A 13,020-nucleotide genomic window follows, 5' to 3' on the forward strand; every position below is an offset into this window, starting at 1 on the left:
TAGTGTTGATATGTTGAGAAAAGATTAGTTGAAGGGGAGTGTGGAGAGATATGGCTGAGGCAAGGAGCAGCAGGACCAGGTGCAGAAGTGCGGGAGCCGGAGCACGGCCTGCGGGGGTTGTGGGGCAGCCAGGGCTCAGCTGGGCGGTACCTTACCCCACCACCCCGGGCAGGGGCGGCAGTGGCCCCTGGCCCCCATGAGGCTGTGGGATGCCCTGGCCACCTGTGATGCTGCCAGCCCTGCCTGCCAGGAGAGCTGGGGGTGGTGGGGAGGGGGGGGGGGCACATAAGTCCCTGCATGAACTGGTTAGAAAGATACGTGTTAAAAAAGAGGACTGCAATATGATATTGGCTTTTGCATTTATATATATTAGTTTTTGCATTGATCATAAGTATTCAGATATAATATCACGTATACCTTTATTTAGCTGTTTGTTAGTATAACAAAATCTATAAGTTTAAGTATGTATTGCATAGTTTATAGAAAGTAGTGGGGTGAATATACTATATTATAGGCCTTAGCTGAACACTAGGTGTTAAAATACCTCTATGTAACCAAACAAATGGTGTAAAGTGATCATGTTGTTCCCCTTTCCATTGACTGAATCCTCCAAGTGATAAGATAACCGAGACACAAACCAGAGCACCAGAGGACAATTAGAGAATACCATATTAAATTTGAGGAGGACATACTAAATCCCTATCAGAGGATGTGAAACAGCAGGATGGAGACACAAGAAGAAATAAAATATATTGACCTGACACACAGGATGTCATGCAGATAAGCCAGAGTGTGAAGAAGCCAAACAAAGGAGTTCCCAAAACATCACAAAGTTTGAAAGAATGTTTGAATAATGTATGAACACATGAATATGCATGTACCTATTTATGCATATAAAGATAACATTGTCTATATGTACTGGTGTGTTCTTTGGCTGTCGGCCTGGAGCACCCCAGTGCTGGATTTTTATCTCTTCTTTTATCCCTTATTAAATTTTACAAAAATTCTTTATCTTGAACTCTGTTTTTCACAATACAGAAAGTGTATGTAAGAAGGGATGATAAAAAGGCGAAGACAAAGGTTATAAGAGAGCTTTTACAGCCCCAGAGAGATAAACCTCAGGACCCACGAAGTCCCCAAGAATAGAAGGGACAGGGTCAGCCACAAGGAAGTGGGAGAAGCATTTTCTCCTCAGCAGGGGAGAGCCAACCCAAACAGCGGTTGGGAAGGAATCAGTGTGCTATCTGCAAGACAGAGGGACACTGGAAGCAGGAATGTCCACAGAAATAGCTGGATCCTGGTGGGAACCCAGGAAATTCCTCTAGCTGCCCTGGAGGGCCGGAGACCCTGCCCAGGGGGTTCAGACGCCTTGGCACAGAGCCCAAGACCTCTGTGCCTTTGATTTAGCCCTTGGAAAAAATTACCAACCTTTATATGAAGGATAACAAGCCACGACAATTTAAGTAGAATGATAGTGAATTTATCATGGGGTGAAAAAGTAGATTTTGAGGTTTTTAGAATGGGGATTCAGGGGGCAAGATGGAAGGATCTGGGTGTGTCCAGCCTTTCTCCTTCTTCTTCTATGACCTCCATCTTCTGCTGTGATGTTGGCACTTTTAGATTGGTTTAGAGTAGAAGCTCACTGTCTAACATAGGTGATAGGTATTGGAAAGTAATTGTAAACATTGTGTACGTAGTTTTTAGTATAAAGACATAACACCACCCCGGGGTCAGGCAGAATGCCTCTGACTGTCTTGCTGAGAGGACCTCAGCAGGACAGGAGAACAAATTTTATAGATAAGATACAATAAACAACCTTGAGACCGAGAAATGAAGAGCTCTGACTCCTTCTTCAAGCGCCGGGCTGGGAAAAGAGACTTTCTAACATTTCTTGGGGTCACTCTGACCAGCAGAGATTCCGAGAGATCCTCAAGAGGAGGAAGTCCAGAGGATAATGGAGATGGACTGCTGTCGGTACTCAGGACATCTCTCTGGCTGTCCTGGATGGCTCGAGCCCCTGCCAGGGGGCTCAGAGACCTTGGCACAGAGCCCAAGACACCTGTGACTTTGATTTTGACCCATGGAGCAAATTGCCACCTTTATATGAAGAATTACAAGTCAGGAGAGTTTAAGTAAAATAATGGTTAGTCACGGGGTGAAAAGTAAATTTTTGGGGTTTTAGAATGGGAGCTCGGGCTCCCAAGATGGAGGAATTTGGGCGTACCCTGTCCTTCTTTCTTCTTCCTAGCCTCCATCTTCTGGGTGATGCTGGCACTTTTGGATTGGTTTAAGGTAGAAACTCACTGTCTAACATAGGTGATAGGTATTAGGAAGTTATTGTAAATAATGTACATGTTGTTTTTAGTATAAAAGACAACACCACCTCCAAGGGCAGTCAGTGTGCCTCAACCCGACCTGCCAGACAGACCTCAGTGGGTCGGAGAAAGAATGTTATAGATAAGAAAGAATAAACAACCTTGAGAACGAGAACAGAAGAATCCTGACTCCTTCTTCGACTGCCGAGCTGGGAAAAGACTTGTACATATCTCGGGGTCACTCTGACCAGCAGAAATCCCGAGAGATTGCTAGGGGTGTCAGAGGCTCCCATTATACCAGGGACCCACCACACTGGAGCCCTTGCTAACTTTTAAGGTGGGTCTGGATCCAGAGGAGATGTATTTCCTGGTAGACACAGCAGCCTCTCAGCCTCTTGAGCCACTTGGAATTTTATCCCCAAGGGGGGGAAATTGTAAAAAAGATCTTTGATTTTCAAGGGGTAAGTGGAAAGGATGAGTGAGTGTGTTTTATTCAACCACTATTAGAAGATGTGAGGAATAGGTTTGAAATGCAAGAATTTCTGTTTGTTCCTAATTGTGATTGTAATTTACTGGGAAAGAATTTGATGGCTAAAGTGGGAATGCAAATTAATATTGTGAAAAATGATACAGAGGCTAACACTGTGGTAACTTTGTGTAAAATGTCTGAGAAGGCTTATGCTGAAATAAACCCATGTGTGGGCAGCCCCAGGGAAATATGGAAAATTAGATATAAAGCCTCTCCAAATTACTCTGAGGCAACCAAGACAAGTGGTGTCTAAATAGCAATACCCTATTTCAAGGAAAAGAAGGAAGGAAGGAAGGAAGGAAGGAAGGAAGGAAGGAAGGAAGGAAGGAAGGAAGGAAGGAAGGAAGGAAGGAAGGAAGGAAGGAGGGAGGGAAGGAGGGGGTGACAGCTTGTTATTGAGTCCCTGCTAAAGACAGATGTTTTGGAGCCATGTGTGTGTTCCTATAACACTCCTGTCCTGCTGGTTAAGAAACCAGATGGAACCTTCAGAATGGTGCAGGAATGATAAATGAAATTGTCAAACCAAGGAATCCCACAGTTCCGGATCCCTATACCATCCTGAATCAGATCCCTTCTTCCCATCAGTATTATTCAATCCTGGATTTGAAGGATGCTTTCTGGGGGTGTGTCCTGGGGTGACTTCACGATGCTGAATTGTATTCCCATCTGTTTAGCCCAGAAATAAGTTCTGCACCTTTAAGACTGGTTCTGAGAGTGAAGTGGGGGGGAAGAAGTGCACAGTTTGTTTGCAGAAACTCCACTTGCTCCCCCGCATTTTTTCTCACACAGACTGTGTTGTCTGCAGCACAGACAGCGAGAGAGAGACGCAGAGTTTTTCTTTGTTTTTTTGCTGGTTTTCTCCTCCTTATCAACAGCAAGGAAAGTTTTCCCAAGACTGTGTCTTTTTTCTTGGAACTGATTGGCCCTGCTCTGGACTGAAAACCCAGAAAACCATCGGGAGCTCATACCTGTGGCCCACCGGGGCCTGGGAACACGGCATTTTCCAGCACAGGAGGGACTGATAAGAGAATGAGCGAGCCGAGCTACACCCCAGGAAAAGGACTCTCTCTGAATTTGCTATCTCTTTAGAACAATGAGAGGTTCCATTGTTTAATATTATTCTTTTTTTTTTTTCATGTTTGTGAGTACTTTGAGTACTTTACTATTAAATAAACAGGTTTTCTCACTTTTCTGCAAGGAGATTTATGTCTCCCAAACTGGTGGGGGGGAGGGGCCACTTGAATTTACTTCCTAGAGGGACCCCTTCAGAGGTTTCCTCCCAGATTTGCCCTAAACCAGGACAGGGTGTTTGATTACTGTGAAAAACGTCAATCACTTGTTTTTGAAATTTTAAAAGTTTAATCGTAATAAAATGGATATAAAAATAGTAATATAATTAGAGTAATAAAAATTTGGACAATTAGGGTTTAGGACAATACAAGACAATAAAAACAAAGAGTTACGGACTGGGACAGTCCGCGTACCTCTTTCTAGGCAAAATAAGCCTGAAAAAGGACACCCATTAACAGAGGATTAACCCTTATAAACAATAGCCTGTTGCATATTCATACACCCCATACATGATGCATAAATTCCATTCAAACAAAGGATTCTGTCTGGTCAGTGTCAGCTTCTTCCTCTTAAACCTAATGGCATCTTCAGGGCTGAGCGAGGTGGGAAGAAGTTAGTTTTTTCTGATAAGAGAGAAATAAATTCTTTTTCTCTGAAAGATTTAGGTGTCCTGTGTGTGAAAAATGTGTATTTTATGATTGGCTTTTCACAAATATTAAAATGAATATTTTATGTGTTGTGTTAGAAAGTGATGCTGTATTAATTCTTTTAAGTAGTGTATTAAATATAGTTTTAGGTTAAAAAAAAATTGTTAAAATAGAAACTATGCTATGTAAGATACTTTTTTTAAAGAAAGGACTTGCAGTGAGATAGCAGCCACAGGACACCTAAATCTTTCAGAGAAAAAGAATTTATTGCCCTCTTATCAGAAGAAACTAACTTCTTCCTGCCTTTGAGGCGCTGTTAGGATTCAGAGGAAGAAGTTGAGGATGACCAGACAGAATCCTGTATTTGAATGGAATTTATGCATCATATATGAGATGTATGAATCTGCAACAGGCTCTTGTTTTTAAGGGTTAATCCTTTGTTAACAGGTGTCATTTTTCGGGCTTGTGCTGCCCAGAAAAAGGTACCCGGACATCCGTAACTCTTTGTTTTTATTGTCTCATATTGTCTTAATTCAAATTGTCTAAATTATTATTACTCTAATGTATTATTATTTTTATAACTATTTTATTACTATTAAACCTTTAACATTTTAAAAACAAGTGATTGGCATTTTTCACACTGTGGCTGCTATCTCAGTGCGAGTCCTTTCTTAAAAAAAATGTATCGTACATAGCATAGTTTCTATTTTACCATTATGTTATAACCTAAAACTATATTTAACACACTACTTAAGAAAATTAATACAGCATAACTTTCTAACATAACACATATAATATTCATTTTAATATTTGCAAAAAGCCAATAATTAAATTACCTATTTTCACAATTACCAAGGACAGTAAACAGTATTTTGCCTTTGAGTGGGAACAGGAAGAAGGAAGGAAGATGGTAAAACAACAACTGACATGGACAGTCCTCCTGCAGGGATATACAGAGTTACCAGTTTTGTTTGGGCAAGTCTTACAGAAAATATTAAGAGAGTTTATGCCACCCTCAGGAGTTAGATTGTTGCAGTATGTGAATGATTTGCTTTTATCAGGGGAACAGGAAAAAGTGGTTGAAGAGGTTACTGTGAAGCTGCTTAATTTTCTTGTTAAAAAGGAACTTAAAGGGTTTGAAAAGGAAGTGCAGTTGGTTAAAAAAATATTTGGGACACATTTTGACTGGAGGGTTATGGTGTATTGATCCAGAAAGAATACAAGGAATTTTACAAGTACCATTACCCAAGAATTAAATTAAAAAAAAAAATTATGTCAGTTTTTCAGGGTTGCTGGGGTACTGCAGAGCATGAATTGAAAATTTTTCTGGTTTAGCCAGACCTTTATATGACTTTTTAACCCAAAACAGTCCTAATGTTGTGGCATGGACACCAGAAGGAGAGCAAAACTTTAAAAGATAAATTGGTTAATGCCCCAGTCTTAGCTCTTCCAAACTCAGAAAAGGAATTTGAGTTATATGTGGATGTTAAACAGGGCCATGCTAAAGGAATTTTGGTACAAGAGCACAGGGGAGCACGGTGGCCTGTTGCTTATTTTTCTAAGCTGTTAGACCCAGTGGCCAGAGGCTGGCCTCACTGTCTGCAGAATTGTGCAGCCACAGCCTTGATGGTAACTGAGGCCCAAAAACTGACAATTAGAAGGTATCTGATTGCTAAAGTTTCACATCAAGTTAAAGCTTTGTTAACTGAAAGAGCTTCTAAGTGAATGACCAGCACTCCGTTATTACAGTATGAATCTTGTTTAATGGAACAGGAGGACTTAGAATTGAGAAACGGGGAAGAGTTTCACCCAGTCTCCTGTCTGAACAGCTCTGAAGAGGGGGGCCAGGAAAAAAAACCCATGACTGTAGTCAAGCAATAGATCTCCAGACCCAGGCTAGGGAAGATTTACAAAACATTCCCTGGCCTGAGGTAGAAAATGTGTTTATTGATGGGTCTTCAAGGGTGATAGAAAGGACACGAGTTAAAGGGTCAGCTCAGACAGCAGAGCTGAATGTGTTTGTAAGATGCTGAGAATTTTATCGGGACAAGATAGTGAATATTTTTACTGATTCTAAATATGCATATGGGGTGATACATGCATTTGGGAAATTAGGGGAAGAAAGAAGTTTATTAACCTGCAGGGGATAAACATTAACTCATGAGAGTTTAATTTCTCGCCTATTGGAGGTGGTGAATTTACCAAAAGGGGTGGCAATAATACACGTTAGGGGACACCAGGCAGGGTACTCAGATGAAGCAATAGGTAACCAATTGGCTGATGAAGAGGCTCAGAAAGCTGCACTGTTGCCAGAAATCTTTAAGATCCTTCCCTCACTCCCAGTAGCCCCACTGCTGCCAGAGAAACTGTCTTTTCCACCAGAGGAGCTTGAGATAATTAAAAAGAGTGGGGCAGAGGAAAGGGGATAATTAGTTTACAGGGGATGGTAAACAGCGGATACAAAAAGTTCTGGCCTTACAGATATTAAAACAACTCCATGAAGGGAGTCATTAAGGCTCTCAAAGATTGGCAGAAGCCTTCCTCAAATTGCATGTTACTGTGAGTCTTTTTACTTCGGCAAAGCGAGCTGTTGAGGGTTGCTTGATTTGTGCTAAACCAATAACAGAGTTACAAAGAAAATTGCCAGGGGAGGGAGGCCTTGGGCTGTATGTCCCTTCCAGAGATGCCAGGTGGATTTTACTGAAATGCCCCGAGTGGCAAGATATAAATATCTTCTGGTAATAGTATGTCAGCGAACAGGGTGGCCAGAAGCATCTCCAACTGTTTCAGCAACTACAGGATCAGTTATTAAAGTATTTTTGGAACAAATAATTCCAAGATATGGGATTGTGGAAGCAATAGACTCAGATAGGGGAATTAATTTTACAGGAAAAATTCTTCAAGGGGTTATGACTGCTTTAGGAATACAATGGAACCTCCATACCTATTGGCAACCCCAGAGCTCGGGTCAGGTTGAAAGAATGAATAGCGAAATAAAGAAACACCTTCTGGAGCTGGTGATAGAAACTAAGATGCCTTGGGTACAGCTCTTGCCACTAGCTTTAGTAAGAATAAGGGCCAGACCCAGGGGAGATATTAAATTATCTCCCTTTGAACTAATGTTTGGAATTCCTTACCCTTTTAATTCTCAACCTAGGGGGCCTGTGGAAATAAGTGATGTATATTTAAAACAATATGTGGCCAGGATACTGTGTCTTGTGAAATCTCTTCAACGGGAAGCTCAACTGGCACAGACCCTGCCTTTGGACTTTGTTGTTCATAACATTCAACCAAGACATGGGGTCCTACTTAAGGAGTGAAAAGAAGCACCACTGGTGGCAAAGTGGCATGGATCCTTTCCAAGTGTTACTGACCACAGAAACAGATGTCAAGACAGCTGAACATGGGTGGACTCATCACACTCGGGTCAAGGTCTCTGAGGCACCAAAGATTTGGACATCTCAGCTGGAAGAAAAGGATGGGAGGCCATGACTGACAGTCTGTATGAGTGGACAGAGCTGCAGCCAGTGCGTTGACATCGGGGGAAGCCTCGTATACCTACCTACAGACTGTCTGCTGAAACAGTTTGTGTGGGCATCCCTCCTTTAGAATCTCCAGTCATTGGGGGGCTAATCTTTGCTGTCATTGTTTTCCTTATGTTAAGATTTTTCTGTGTCTTCACTTGCCTCAGGTGGTGCGGAAGACAGCGTGAGAATTAGATTAGGTGATTAGATTACACCATTAGAATGTTTTTCTTAATAATTTTATCTATATAGTGTCAGTTAGGTTTGGGCCAGAGGTGGGAGAATCGTCTTCTAGTCCTAGGAGAAGAAGTAGCAAAAACCTTTGACTTTAGCAATTGTTGGGTCTGTGGAGGGCCAGGAGGATCTGAAGACTGGCCGTGGGTGGCCAGCTGAGTCGAACCTAAATGGTGGGTGTTCTGGTTTAGGGCAAATTTGGGAGAAAACCTCCAAAAGGGGCCCTTCCAGAAAGCAAAACCACATGGCCCCTCCCAACTGGTTCGGGAAGGATTCCTCAGAGAGAAGTGGAAAGAACCTGTTTATTTAACAGGCAAAGCACTCCCCAGCACACAAAATGAACAATACCGGATGACAAAACTCATTCGCTGCTCTGAAGAGATGACAAATTCAGCAAGTCTCTCTGGTGGGTGGTCGCTCTGTTATCAGTCCCTCTGGTGCTGGGAAACACTGCAGAGTAGGCTGTAGCAGGCTGCAAAGTATGATGTTTCCTAGGTGTTTCCCAGGGTCCTGATCTGGAGCAGGTTTGAACGGTTCCAAGAAAAGGGAAAGAAAAACAGTCTAGGGAAAGCTCGGACTGCCTCAGCTAGCTAAACTAACTAACTAAAAAGCAAAAAGAGCGCAGTGTTCTCCCCGTCCATGCCCAGACAACAACGGTGGAGTTCTGTGTTCCAGCAGACTGTGGGGGAGACTGCAGCTAATAACAAAATTCCGTGCTTCTTCTTCCCCCCGCCTTCGCTCTCAGCCAGTCTTGAAGGCACAGAATATAATATCCAGCATAAACAGAACACACGATTGGGGATACAAGCATCATGACATCTCCCTAGGACAGTGAGTCAGCACCCTGAGTGAGGTCCATAATAGAATGGGATTTTGGGATGAGGAAGCAAGTCCATGGTGACTTTATTCTTCTGAAAGAGGCATTTATTGTCTAAATAGAACAAGAGGCGCATACACAGGAAAAAGTGTTTGTAACTGCCCTTTATCTTTGGGTTTACATTGCTGGACCCCAGCTGCCCTCCTTATGATTGTTCCAAATATTGAGGCAGATGGAATCAAACCCATGTTAAGCTCACTAATGGTAGCTGGGTAAGGTGTTCCTACCACAATTACCGAAGAGATTCTGAAGGCTGTAAAGCAGTGGGGAAGGACAGGTTTTTGGACCACTTATTTTTAAGCTGCCTCTGAGCTAATTCCACAAGTAGGACATGTTGTCTGTGACTATCAGTGGAAGTGGCAACACCAGAATGGAACTTGAACCCTTTTTAATAAGTTCTGGTCCAGATCTAACGAAATAGATCTGGGATGTAACTGCAAGTGGAAACCTCATGTGGGAGCTTGGAAATGCAAATATTGTGATTCTTATGGTGGGGCAACTATTGTTGGAGGACTGTTAGGCCCAGGAAGGAAACTGTATTTTGACCCACCAACTGATGATGAAAATTGAGAAGGCCTCTTTGCCAACAGGACCTGGGCTTTCAAAGGGCATTATTGGATTTGTGGCCAACATGCTTATTGCAGGTTACCTCCTAATGCCGGATAGCTGGTTTCCTGCAGGGTTCGTGTGCCCCAAGTAGGCAGGCGAGCACGGGTCAGATAGCTCAGTCCTTTGAAGACTGACTCTCCGAATACCCAAGCCACTCTTAGCCGCTGGCAACCTTTAGCAAGCTCAAGTGATATCAGCTCTTAGTGATTTTCAGCTCTTAGGATTTCAGCTCTTTGCTTGCTAAGGAGCCTTGCTAGCTAGCCGGGAAGCAGACGCAGAGAGAGGAGAAGGCAGCCTGGAGTTCCACAGCGATGGTTTATTGGGAGGTCTATGAAGGGTTCCAACGACGGCTCTTCTGGCCAGAATGGGCTAAAGTAGCCCCTTATATAGGGCTAGAAAGGATCAGAAATTGTCCAATAGCAGGGGTTAGGGAAAAGTAACCTATGGGGTCACAGAAAGATAAGCTAGGGTCTGGAAGATGGAAGAGAGGGGCTTCTGGCCTATTCACTATGACTTGGCATTTTCTTATCTTTAAGCCTCTGTTCTCCACGGGGCCCTCGCAGGTCCTGTGCCTGCTACAACCTCCAAACTGGTCAGGGATATGTTATGTAGGGTATATTAGACTGTTCTTTTTGCTACCACAAGTTCAGGGAAATCAGTTAGGAATCAAGGTATATGATGATCTAATTAGAGAAAAGCAGTCAATTGATGCAGCCCTGGCAGGAGGGAGCACCCAAAAGTGGGGAAAAGGTGAATGGCCACCTGAGCAAATCATACAACACCATGGACCAGCCACTTGGAATCCAAATTAATTCATATCAGGTGCCAGAGAACCCATTTATAATTTAAATCAGATAATTAGCTAAAAGGTGTCTTTGAAATAATAATCAACCAGACAGCTACAGCTCTTGACCTTCTTGCTAGCCAATCCACTCAGATGAGAAATGCAATATTTCAACATTGGATGGTATTAGAATATTAGCAGAAGAAAGGGGAGTGTGTGGAAAATTAAATGACTCAAACTGCTGTTTGCAAATAGATGACAATGGAAAAGTGGTGAAAAAAACAACAAAGGGAATAAGAAAGTTAACTCATTTACCAGTCCAAACATGGAAAGGATGGGAGTGGGACGTTTTGCTGGTTATCTGGTGGACTGTGGGTTAAACGAATGCTTTTTTTTCCTCTTATGTGCTATAGCAACTCTCATATTTTTACCATGCATGATCCCTTGCTTAGTACAACTTATTCAGCATGGGATCAAGGGGATGCAGGTAGTAGCTGTGCCTACTGATCCAGAAATGGCTACTAAACGACAGAAAATGATGTCACTGCAAATAATTGCAAAACCAGAAAAGACCCAAAACCAGAAAATTAGGTCACTGATAACTAAAGTTTTTAAAGATAATTATTGAGAAAATAAGAAGAGGAGGGATTGAAAGAAATGAGAAAGAGGTGTCTTTACAAACAAACTGTGGGTCTGCTGGTAGATAAAGCCAGATATTGATAGGTGAAAGAAGCAATGGGGGGAACAATGAATTCCAGAGGAATTCCACTAATTGACACAGACTGTTGCTCACCCAAGGCTGTGCTAAATCCCTGGATTTAGAGAGAAAGAACAGACATGAGGAAAAAGAAAAGGGGGGGGGGAAGGCATGCACATTAGAAAAGGGGGTTCAAATTAGGAGATTAGGGAAGTCTACCTCTCAAGTATCTCAGCCAATGGGGAAAGAGAGAGGGAAATGTGACTGGGAAGTTTAGATAAAAAGGAGGCTGCATCCTCTAACAATTTGAGAGACCACATGGGAATTGCCCCATGACCTCACCTTTTATTAGAATAAGGTTACAGGACTCCTCTGTCTCCCTTTTGGACATAAACTTCTGGTCTTGTGGATTAATTTTCCTGACAATTATAACTCTGAGCACTGTAGTTTTTTTCAGAATTCTTGATGCAACTTATACAACAGCCCTGTAACACACCTAATGACCTTCTGTGGTAGAGCTATGAGTTCACATTAATTTGTCAAAGTGGTCTGAATTATAAACAAAAAACTTTCCTTTGATCTAAATCTGATAGAAATTTTAAAGTGTCAAATTACCAGCAAAAGATTTCTCTGTAAAATTGCACAGAACTGAAAGATTTTATCACATTAAATAGTTGAAAGACTGTGAAGTAAACTACTCCATAAGTTAGGAAATAGCTAATTGCATCCAAATCAGGGAGAATTCCTATAGAGAAAATGCATATAGTAGCAAATAGGTACTTCCCTGAATTGGTGATTCTTCCTGCTTGACTTTATGTGCTATTATGTCAATTACATGAACAGGTCTGTGTATGTTACACATTCTGTGTTCATAGAAAGCTATTTTGCCTTGCCAGAGCTGATGCTTCAAGGGAACAGGGATAGGAACTGGGTTTGCTCTATCTGGAGGGAACAAAACTGAAAAGTGCTGAGGAACATTAGTGGGTTATAATGGTATTCCAGATCAAAGGTGGAAAGTATTAAACCTTCCCTAATTTTCGAGCACGTGCAGTGCACTCTGACATAGCCTGTCTGTTGCTGATCATTTTTACCTGATAACTCTCATCTGTGTATACAACTTGGGAAAAAGGCAGACAGATCAGAGATCAGAGAACAAGGTACTGCTGGAGCTGCTTGTAATTGTGAAAACTTTCCTAAAAAATATGTTTCTGCAAAGTCTTGGGATTTTTATGTTGCAAACATCTTACCCCTAGGTATATCAAGAGCAGGTATGTCTACATCGTAGGCTGCTGTGTTGTTTGGACAGCTGGAAGTAATGCAGTGCAGCACGTGACACTAGTTAATTTACTCTGTTTTTCAGAGCAACAAGAGAATAAATTAAATCATATGGAGCTTCATTAATTAAGTACCTAAACTAGCTTGGAATTTCTGCACTGTCTGCAAACCCAGTTTACAAACTGGTCACTTCAGGATACAGCCTTTGGTCTCCCAAATTCTCAGGATGGGACACAGTCTGGGGCATTATTGCAAGTGAGTGTCACTGTGATGCACACCATTCCTCCAGTAGATCAATATTCTTTATAGCAAGTATGGCAGATGCTATTTTGGCCAAAGGCAGAAACATGTGATTCTAAAGTTAAAAGCATGAATCTTTATAGCCTGGGATCAAGTTGAAAACGGCCAAATTCCCACTTCTGTGTACAGGGACAAAAAATAAACACTAAAAATGGAAT

Source organism: Haemorhous mexicanus, chromosome W, assembly GCF_027477595.1.
Source record: "Haemorhous mexicanus isolate bHaeMex1 chromosome W, bHaeMex1.pri, whole genome shotgun sequence".
In the NCBI taxonomy this organism is placed as follows: Eukaryota; Metazoa; Chordata; class Aves; order Passeriformes; family Fringillidae; genus Haemorhous; species Haemorhous mexicanus.